Here is an 11,498-nt window from a genome sequence, read left to right on the forward strand (position 1 = left end):
TATTTAAACAACTTGCTTCTGTATTGTTTGCTAAAGTAATGGCACGACATTATCTGAAACTTTTTGTAACATTTTTCTGAATTACTTTCTAAAGCCCTGACCTTAAGTAAAACGACAGAAAATATTTTACAAGCCCCTTTTCACAAAAGTAGGGCGGTCCGCAGGAAAGGCAGCAACCGAACCATGTCTCCTGGAACAAAAGCCCCAGACCCCTCATTTATCAGGCTAGCCTGTACTTGGCATGAAGCCCCCGGATTCCGATGTCCGGAACAGCGCGCCCTAATCGAAATTTTCAAGCTCCGCCATTTTTAGCTTCCTTTTTTTTTTCTTCTTTCCCCCCATTCCCACCACCGTTGCCATTCTGCCGGATGAAATAATATAAAGAAAAAGAAGGACACACTACTTTTAATGGAGCAAGGGGCACTTTTGAGAGTCTATTCCCAGCAGTCCTTAGTTCAAAGTGTTCTCTTCTTTGTTTGTTTAGTCTTTGGGTAATATTTGACCTTTTAGGTCTGGTGTCTGTGGTTTGGATGGATTGTTCGTTTTAATGTACGAAAATTCCCTAGACGTTTCTAGAGTTACACTGAATCCATTTAGAGCCGCGAAAGATCCATTTTCTACAATGATTAATTATGGTGACTAGAGAGCTTTCAGGGATTTTTTAAACGCTGTAGGGAAATTGGACAGTTTTGTATTGACACTTTAGAGCTTTTTAACTGAAAATATGAATTACTTAGTAGGATGTATCTGGTTTACATAATTTTGCATTAAATTAAGGGATTTTATTCAAAATTTTCACACTTTTTGCTATTGTAAGACTTTTGATAAAGTTTTAAAAGTATTAACGAGCAAATTAAATTTGCTTCACTATTGTATATAGTATGTGTCTGAAGCAAATTTAAAATTTGAGGAAAAAATTGAAATAAAAAAGCATAACAAAAATTTAACATTGATATATTGACTTATTTTTAACATTGACTTATTTTTAAATTCCAATTGACACCCATGAATCAGGAACCTAGATAGGAAGTAAAAACGAAAATATTTTTCCAACCTAACGAACCTACCTCAGCAAATAATCTATTAGTTACTAAATACTAAATGATCTAATAGTTACTAAAGAAAACTGTTAGATTATCGGCATTATATTTTTACTAAAATAAAGAATGCAAAAAAAGTAGTTTTTCATTTATCAGAAATTTATCAATAATTGATTTTGTAAATTTACGAAATTTCAATTACGAATATGACTGTCTCTCTTAGATCTAAATAACAGTAAATAAGTGCAGATTTGAAAAAATACTGATTGTAAATAAGCCGTGTTTGGAAGTTTTTACCTTTAACGTAGAATTATTATTATTATTATTATTATTATTTTTTAATTTCTATTTTAAATTTATTGTATTACTTTTTTTTGTCGCCTGGACAGGATTTTCCTCTTGACGAAGAATATATTCTATGTATTTATGTGTTTTTGTTCCCAATAAAGTTATATTTGTTTGTTTGTTTGTAAAATATTTACTTTCCGAACATAAAAAATATATATTTTAGGAGTATTATTAATTAAAAAATGAATTCCTCAATTAAATGTTTCTAAATTAATTTGCCCTTTGTTTTCTGGTTTGCACATTCACATCTGCTGTTGAACTTATTTTAAAAGCCAGGGTACCACAAAAAGAAGTTCGATCGCTTAGGGTTTCGTAGAATGACACACGAGATCGTTTCGGGTTCTGTAGCTAAAAAAAGAATTGAAAACCACTGCCTTAAGAACTCAATCAAAGTTCAAAAAATTCTTCTTCTTCTTTTTTTTTTTGACTGATCCACGCATCCTACACTATCAAAACATAAAGGAAATATTTACTTTCAGTACATAAAAAGAAGAAGAAAAAAAAAGAAAGAAAGGAAAAAAAAAACATTTCTCCCACCAGTAGTGAAATTACACACAGCTCAGTTAGCGTGCTCAAAGCACCCTGGCGGATCGTTAAGATAGTATCTTTGGCTGAATCTCGACTTCATTCATCAAAAAGGTGGCTCAAAAAGAAGATTTTTTCTGATTAAATGCACCTATTGTGGAAGCTGAGGTCCTTAACAGCAACTCTTTCCAACTCTCGCACTTTCTTATCTCAAAGAGTAATGATAGTTACTCGCGGCTATTTTGTAGATTATAATCTTAGGCTATATTTTCCACCAACCTTGCTGAAAACGAAATTAGTTTTCAATGNTCCTGTCCTAAGAAACCAGGCCTTAAAAAGTTAACAAATATGATGCTGTTGTAGTTAATTTATGTCGCACTGGAGCTGCACAATGGGCTATTGGCAACGGTCTGGGAAACATCCCTGAGGATGATCCGAAGACATGCCATCACAATTTTGATCCTCTGCAGAGGGGATGGCAACCCCACTTCAGTAGCCCGTCGACCTGCACGCGAAGTCGAGCTCTTTACGGTAGAACAGTTTAACGAGGACCAATACCACACAGCCTCGGTCCCTATGCAGACTGATCCAAGTGATCACCCACCAGCACACTGACCACAGCCAGTGATGCTTGACTTCGGTGTTCTGCTGGGAACCGTGTCTTAACGACCAGTCCACTACCGGACTAAACAAATATGAAGAATCAGTTAAATGTTACAATTATGATAATGTCAAAACTTTTGAACTAATCGAACAATAAGAGTGCAAGCTAAAATATACACAGCACAAAATTTTTTTTCCGTGTATCTGAACACCAAAATGGTGGTAATTACTTTACCGCCATTTTTAATTACTTTACCAAATTAATGAATTACTTTACCAATTACTTTACCATAATTAATTACTTTACCAAACTTTTCGTATAACTGAACACCAAAATGGTGGGAATTACTTTACACGGAAGCTGTGCTTCACTAAGCGTTCCAATACACCAAAACCAAGGATAGTTCTTGGTGTAGTGAAATACCTAGAATGTTCTTTTACTCTAATTGGTGTTAACTAAGCACCTCTATATTCATTATCCAGAAACATTCAAATTTATAATTACAGTAAAGAATAGTACGCATAAGAATCAATAAAGTTATTTTCAAGATACAATCTGAAGTAAGAAACACAAATTTAGCATGCATATATACGATAGTTCTTAAAAGAAAGCAAGTTTGTTAATTAAACATACATACAGCACAGACAGAATATTAATGTTAATTCGAATAAATCCGACTTGAAGATTAAAGTTATATGGCAAATAATCAACTGCAATCAGATTTTTTTTATCCCACATAAAGTTCACTTCATGTAAAGAAACTATCATCGTCGCGGCTATAATCGTGAAATTCTTGAAATTTCACAATTTTTCGCCTTTGAACTTCTAATAATGGTTGAAAAGTTTTGTTATTCGTTTAAAACACATGTTATTTTACACCAAAATTCAGTTAAATAGTTTAAATATGTACTAATTATTCGTTAAATTTACGTATTCTACACTGCACTGCATTCTTTACCAACAGCAGATGGGTTTAGGCTTTATCAGTTATTGGTGATAAGATTTAACTACATTCTTTGAAATGGGTAAAAGGGCTTGATTCGGTGTTAATTTTAAAATAATCATTCGCACAATTTTTAGAGTTTTTAATATCAAATTCAGATAGATATTAAAAACAGTTTGTAAAGTGTGTTAATGCGCGTAGCCATATTAATGAACATTTTTGTTTCTTTAAAAAAAGGAAATAAATGTATAAAATAAAAGCGTATTTTTAGAAGAAAAATATTCCAACTAAGAATAAAATTAGATATTTATTTTTTAGGTATAACACTACTAATATTTTGAGTTCAAATCAATAATATGAAAAATAATTAGAGTTTTCAACAAAGTTTTCGATAAGAGTTTTCAATATCGAATTCAGATAGATATTACACCACAGTTTGTACAGTGTGGCAATGCGTAGCCATGTTAATGAACATTTATGCTTCTTTAAAAAAATAAAAATAAATAAAATAAAAAACGCATTTTAAAAAGAAACATATTCCAAAAAAGAAAAAATTTAAATATTTATTTTTTAGATATAATACTACTGATGATGTGAGTTTAAGTCAATAACATGAAAAATATTTTTCAAGAGAAACGTGTATCAAGTTTCAAATTCATTTTTCGTTTTATTGCAAGGATGAGCCTGAAATTTTTATCTAATTTTTTTTATTCAAAACAAACTACCGTACTTTTGTATTCATTCAGCAACCATGAATTTTGAAAATTGAATAAACATAAAACAGACGGAAGAAGAAAAAAAAAACAAATTTAAATGAAATCCATTACGTATCAGTGTTCTTAGTTTATTCATTTAAAATCTTGAAGCACTAAATTCTTTTCAAAATAATATTTTGCCTCGTTTTCTAAAGATGTTTTAAATAGTTCTAGAGGGGGATTTAAAAATATCTTTAAAAGTGAGCTTATATAAATGACTAGTTCAGAATTCGTGTTTAACTTTCTCTCATTACTAGAGAAAACGTTCGAAAGGTAGACGCTATTAAATATTCTCTTAAATTTGATGCCAGAATCGACGTTTCAGAAAATGTATTTCCGAATCATTTAATTCCCAAGAATTTCATAAATTGTCGATTTAAATTCACGATGCAAATTTCCTTTATTCTAGCAAAGTAATATCATAAATAAAAGCAAGAAAATGAAAGACTTAAGAAGGTACCTACAATTTGGGTAATGGCGGCTTTGTAAACATTTAGTGCGGTATTAGTTTATTTAAGTAGAAACGGAGGTTAAACGAAGAAGGTAATAAAAACTCTTTTAAAATTTCGTTCAATTATATTTTGTATGGCAAACAGTTTTAAGTTTTACAATATTCGAGTATTTATGTTGTTAATTCTCTTTTCAGAGAACATATTTCATGAGCTTCAATTTGAATTAGTTTTATTCTAAATTGAAACTGCCGTTTTTATGTACGTTAATTTTGATTTTCTTTTTTGTCCTATAATTGCTGTGCAATTTTGCAGACGTCACTGTTGTAATAAACTCAAAAATTAGTTCTCTCAATTTTCGTTATTCGAAGAACTACTTACTTATAAAAATAATGATATACAGATGGCTATTATTTAGCATATCGATATCACAATAAAAATTTAGTATATTCATATAAATAATTGATATATTGGATACAGTTTAAAAGGATTTATAGGATTCCTGTAGGTTTACCGGAAATTCTGGCTTTCAAATTTATGATTCTTATTACCACGCAATTAGTAAAAAATACAAAAATAATATGTCAATTTGACCAAATAAAGGGTTTTTATACCGTGCTCCAAAGTATCATGATAAAATTATCAAAATGTTCTTCAGAACTCTCCCTGATTTTACCATTTATTTGCTTATTTTAACCTTTTGATGTGCAAATTGCCTCTTATCAAATAGAATGGTAATAATCTGTTTACACTTCTCTGTCTTTTTTAAAATTATTTTGGTTTGTGTAAATGCCTGATAACAGTTAGGTGATGGTTAATTCTCTATATTTTTCATATAGTTATCGATAGGTGGAAAGAGAGGCTTAAATAATGCTTTCAAGTACTTTATAAATACTATACTCGGATTGATCTGGCTATGGTGTTTGCTGTATGCATCTTTCATGGTGTTAGCGTTATTTGTTTATTTATCCACTTGCATAAGTGAGGCTCTTTGTAAATACAAAGAATAGCTTAACTGTTTTCAATTTGAAAATAGCTAGCAAAAGTTTAAAATAGACAACAGGAATATACATATAGTGGGATTCGATATCCCTACATAGAGGTACAGTGATATCACCATGGGGAGAAAGGACCCTAGGATATACTGCAAGCAAAACAACCATACGTTATTGGGATTTTGTAGTTACGGTATATTGTCCTTCCCTAAGTTCTCTGAAGCGTAAAGTCAGTGGGTTCAGTACTGTTGGAGCTGTGCTGTATTTCTCATTTCTGTGCTATTCTGTGATTCAAAATGACAAGAGACAAACAATCTTTTGAATTAAGCATACGGGCCTGTATATTTATATAAAAGAAATTTTATTTATTTTTACACACTCAGGATTACAGAGAAATTCAAACCCTCTACCTCCCTTTTACATAACGTTCAGCGGAATATCTTGGCCAGCGAAGCCTTTGTGAAACGAATGATTAAAAACTCCAATCATCTATTTATTTATTATTACACATGCATGTGTGATCTCGTGTGCTCATAACAAAGTACGACTTTTTATAAGCCCTTGCCTAGTTGAAGAATAGATAGCACGAGTTAGAGAAAATCACAACAAAGTTGTTTGAAGGTAGCGGGTTCAATTTTGTACCGCATCCCTGAATATATGTTTGTGATATCTTCTCTTACTGTCTGTAATTTGACTTGATATAACAACACATTCATTTGCAGGCTTGTGTTCTCAATTAAGGCTTATAAACCTTTGTCAAGTGGAGGATAGAGCAATACAGAGAGGGACAGCTCGAAACTAAATCCAAGATAAACGATATTTGAATCAGCTACCTCCAAATTTCGAATAGCATTTGGTGCGGAATATAGCTCGGCCAGGGAGGTCCAATTATGCAGAGGGAGCGTTATGGTTTGGGGAACGTTTTCCTGGCATTCATTGGGTGCACTCATCATTGTGGAAGGCACTATGGATCAGTACAAGTACGTATTTGTCCTTGCGGACCACGTCCACCTCTACATGCAAATGATTTTTCCTCAGAATGATGACATCTACCACCAGGACAATGCGAGGTGTCATACAGCTCGCAGTGCATGTGCGTGGTTCGAAGAACACCAGGATGAATTTACCGTACTCCCCTGGCCAGCAAACTCACCGGATTTAAACCCAATCGAGAATCTGGGGAACCACCTCGAACGGGTTGTTCGCGCCATGGATCCTCAACCGCGTAATCTAGCGCAGCTGGCCACGGCACTGGAGTCGGCATGGCTCAAAATCCCAGTGAACACTTTCAGACACCTAACTGACTCTCTTCCTGCACGTCTCGTAGCGGTTCGCTCTGCCAAAGGTGGTTATTCTGGATTTTGACAGGTGGTCACATTAATGTGACTGGACTGTGTATGTGAAGCAATAAATAAATAAATAAATAAGTATAAATAGATACTTCCTGGGTTGCAGTGGGATTCAAACCCGTTATCTCGACACTTCCATGTTAAGAAGTTGGAGCAGCCTTGATGCGTAATAGGTAAAGACTTGGTTCCCAATAGAACACTGGTGTCAAGCATCGTTGGAAGTGGTCTGTGAGCGGACTTGAGACCACTATGGTCAGATTGAGTCTTGTCATCTTTAAACTGCTCCAGCGTAAAGTTATAGAGCTATCAAAACGAGGGAGCGGGGAAGCCATCTTCCTTGCAACGGATCAAAATTGTGATGGATAGTCTTTAGATAATCTTCAGTTTCTAAATTCGGTATTCTTTTATGCATCATCGTTTTGCAAAATATGTTAATTCGAAAGCCATTAATTAAGATATATTAAAGTATAAAAAAAACTCATTTTTACTTAAGCTTTCCCATTCGTAATAACTTTTTCAAAAAGCTTTAAACTGTTTATTAAAAGCAAATTTCTATAGTATTTTATTTTGAAATTGTTCAATAATTGATTTTTGACCAAGGATAATATTCATTCAAGTCATTAAACATAGACTGTCGGAGTCATTATCAGCTTAGTTATGTAGCATACTCAATCATTACCATTTTAAACGCTTATTTTTGCATTCTTTTCCACATTAAAGTGGGACTACAAAGCAAATTTCTTACAAGCCATTTCTTTGTCTCTTTTATGGAGATTACAATTTAAGGCTACGGACACAAATGTCTCAAGTTCAGGTGACCGTGGACAATGAACATCCAACTCTCTCATTCCTCCACAGATGGCAGCACTACGCTATTCCCCCTAGTTGTAATCATGGTTCACCGTGATTACGCTACAGCCCACGAAGAGCCAAGGACCGTAGATCTTGACTCTTTATGGGCTGTAACGTTACTGAGTTGAGTTTCCGAGCAGAAAGTTAATTTACGGTTAGTGGCCATATATTTTACGAGATAAAAATTACGAGCAGACCAGTATTTTTATGGTCAGGTTATGCAATTTTTTGCCAGTCACTGGCAATAATCTAGCAATGAATTTTAGAGTGAATTTTCATTGCGCCTCTCATTGAAGTTACTTTATCAAAAATTCTTTTCAAATTTAAAAATTATATTCCTTTAATTGTAGTTCATTTGTATAGAAAAAACAACACAAAGATTACATTATGATGTATACAAAATCAAGAACTATTGCTTATAACGACAAAGAAAAGGGAAAAAATTGTTTTTAGAAATGAAACTCACTTTTAAAGGTAAGAATCAAATAATCTTTATTTGCTAGAGCTGCAAAAATGGGCATGCATTTAACCCTTTCGAAACAAATGAGACATATATGCCCCAAATAGATTGTAAGGCTAATAGATCCCATTTTAGCATTAGGTTTGCACATGGCAGTCTTTTGAATTTCCCACTTCCTATTTGGATGGTTGACAGCACTTGTAAAACCGTCATGGTGGCATAGGATAATAGAAATCACATGTTTGTGAAGATTTATGCATCATTTCGTGAAAAAAGAGCTAAAATGGAGGTAAGAAGAAGTGAGTGTTATAATATAAATATTATTTATATCCTTTTACGTTGTTGTGAATAATTTACATGATTTCGAGCGTTTATCATTTTATCATCTGTTGACGTAGAGTACTGGTGTGACCGAGCATGTCAAACTCAAAAAGACTAATGGAACATCTATGTCCTAGGACCTAACTGCAAAAAGTGAGTCCAGAATTCTTTTTTTCTTTAAATATGAACTTAGTACTAAAACTTATTATTGCTCCCGTTCAACAAGGTGCTGCCCTAAAAAAACTTTAGAAAAATTAGAAACCAGTTTTGAAAGGATTAAATCAAATCAGTAATTGCATCATGTACTTGCATAATACATCAATATTTAATGCATATTTATGCCTAATTTACATATTTCATTTAGTTTTAGGAAATTCAGATACAGTGCTTCAACTGTTAAGAATTGTTAAGTTGCAGAGAAACAAGATCAAAATTTATTTGCACTTAAATATGATCAACTAATTAATTTAGATCTAAAAAAACTTTATTTAGAGATCGCTTTGCAAGTTGTCTATCATTGCTAATTTGTTTTAGAAAAAAATTGATTAGAAAAGTGTGGTCTGGTAATTTTACTGCTTTAGATTTATTTTCGGTTAATTTAAAAGCTGTTGACACTTTTTTTTAAATATCAATTTAAATTAATAGCATATATTTTGCTTTTAAAATATTTTTAACTATTGTTTTATATTATATGGCACTGCCTGTTAAATACTAAGAATTGTCAACCCGATAAAATTTAGTAGCACGAAAATCTATAAGCTACAGGCTGGTCAAGTCAAGATCCCTGGAAATTTGAATTAAGTGCCTCGACAGCATAGGATGGGTACAAGAACCCAGTGGAAAAACAGGGAAGCATGATTAAAAGTTTATTTGTCATTCATGCTTTTAAATCGATCAATAATTTTAAGCGAAGCCTAATCAAAGAATTAGCCTTCAATTAGAGCGAAATCAATAAAGCAAAATCAGTATTCAATTTAACATGTAGTTCACTTCATTAATACATTATGCATTATTTTAATACATTATGCGTTAGAAAATACAAGATTACTAAGAACTGTCTCTAGTTGTGGATTCTAGAGTTTTTGGAAGCTTTTAAGCAAATATGTAAACATTGTAGTAAAGAGAAATCTGAAAGTAAGGCAAAGTATTTTTGTAACATGCTGCATGTGTCTCAATATTAAGATTCCGTTGAATTAAAAATAACTATTAACTTAAACTATTCCTTTTTCACAGTTAAAGTGCAAAAGAAAACAGACAACCATTTAAAAAGAACAATATGAGAAAAAAAAGCACCACCGAGGGAGTTAAGCCTAACGACTATGCCTTTATTTAAATTCAAAACAAAGTCTTCCGTTTTCTAAATCCCAGCTCTTACGTTCCTCCTGAACTCCGTTTGTTTGAGAGTTCTCCTAGGATGGATCAAGTCGATTGATAAAATAATTCTTTCCGAAGAATTTCTTCTAGAAGATTCCCAATTAATCTTTATTCTACCGCGCTTAACGACTTTTCTTTCAGGAGCGACAAAAGTAATGCCCTGTTCTCACCCCCACCCTCTACCCTTCTCGTAATTAAAGCACATTTGTTTCTTTCTGTCACAACTACTTTTACCCCTAAGGCTAGCTCCTTTTTTTTCCTTTTCTGTAGCGTTACCCAGCGTAAATCTTGACGAAACAATAATAATCACTGATGCTCAAGGTGAAGAGGAAGTGCTTTAATTTTAGGGTCAGTAAGGTAAAAGATTTTTATCTTGTATTTTAAGTAACCCGCACTTTTATCTTTTTTAAAAATGTAAGCTCCCATTGACGCTTTACTTTGATGAAGTTTTGAAATAATTGCTGCTTTGCGACGCTTCAGTCGTTTCGAATTTATGTTTTAAATATTTATCGTCGTTTTATGGGGGTAATTTATTATTATTAGGCCGTTGCAGTTTGAATGTTCATAATTTCTTGTAACCCTGGAAAGAATTCGCGTCAAATTGAATAGGTTGAATTTTTCGAATTGCTAATTGGAATTATTTTTGTTTTCCTTAACACATGAAAGGAGTGGGGGATTTTTAATTAAACTAGTTTAAAAACTGTTATCATACGATCTCTAAATGATATGCATTATCTCATTACCTTATTTGGCACAGATTCTCTTAGTATACTCTATAAATGTTACATTTCTAAAGTAGTACATATTTTCCAGATAACCACATATTTTTCAAATTATCTCCAACTTTTCAAGTTAGCACACATTCTCCAAATTATTCCATATTCTCGAAATGATGACATATTTTATAAATCAATGCAAATCCTCTAGTATGGTTATTTGTTCACAGAGAAAAAAAAATGGTAAAATTACGACATTGTATAATAATGGCATTTCTGATAGTTAAAAAAAATTATTATGGTTAATAAAACTAAGAAATACTGTAAGTAAATCATTCGTTTGATCATTTTTCCGTTTCTATGGCAACGGTTTATCGGAAATTCTGGATTTCAAAATTATAGTTCTCATTACCACACATTTAGTAAAAAATACAAAACAGAAATTTAAATTTATCAGAATAAATGGTTTTAATGCTTAACTTCATTAGGCATCAACGCAATGACAAATCTTTGGAAACTTCATTAGGCATCAGGGAAGTGACATATCTTTGAAAACTTCATTAGGCATCAGGGAAGTGACATATTTTTGAAAACTTCATTAGGCATCAAGGAAGTGACATGTCTTTGGAAACTTCATTTGACATCAATGAAGTGACATATCCTTGGATCAAATCATTGATTAACTTCTGGACACTTATTCAAAACATCTTAAATTCTTACAACTGGTTAATATTATCTCATACTGAGGTAATACTTATATGTTTTTT

This window comes from Parasteatoda tepidariorum, chromosome 8 (assembly GCF_043381705.1).
Source record: "Parasteatoda tepidariorum isolate YZ-2023 chromosome 8, CAS_Ptep_4.0, whole genome shotgun sequence".
Lineage (NCBI taxonomy): Eukaryota > Metazoa > Arthropoda > Arachnida > Araneae > Theridiidae > Parasteatoda > Parasteatoda tepidariorum.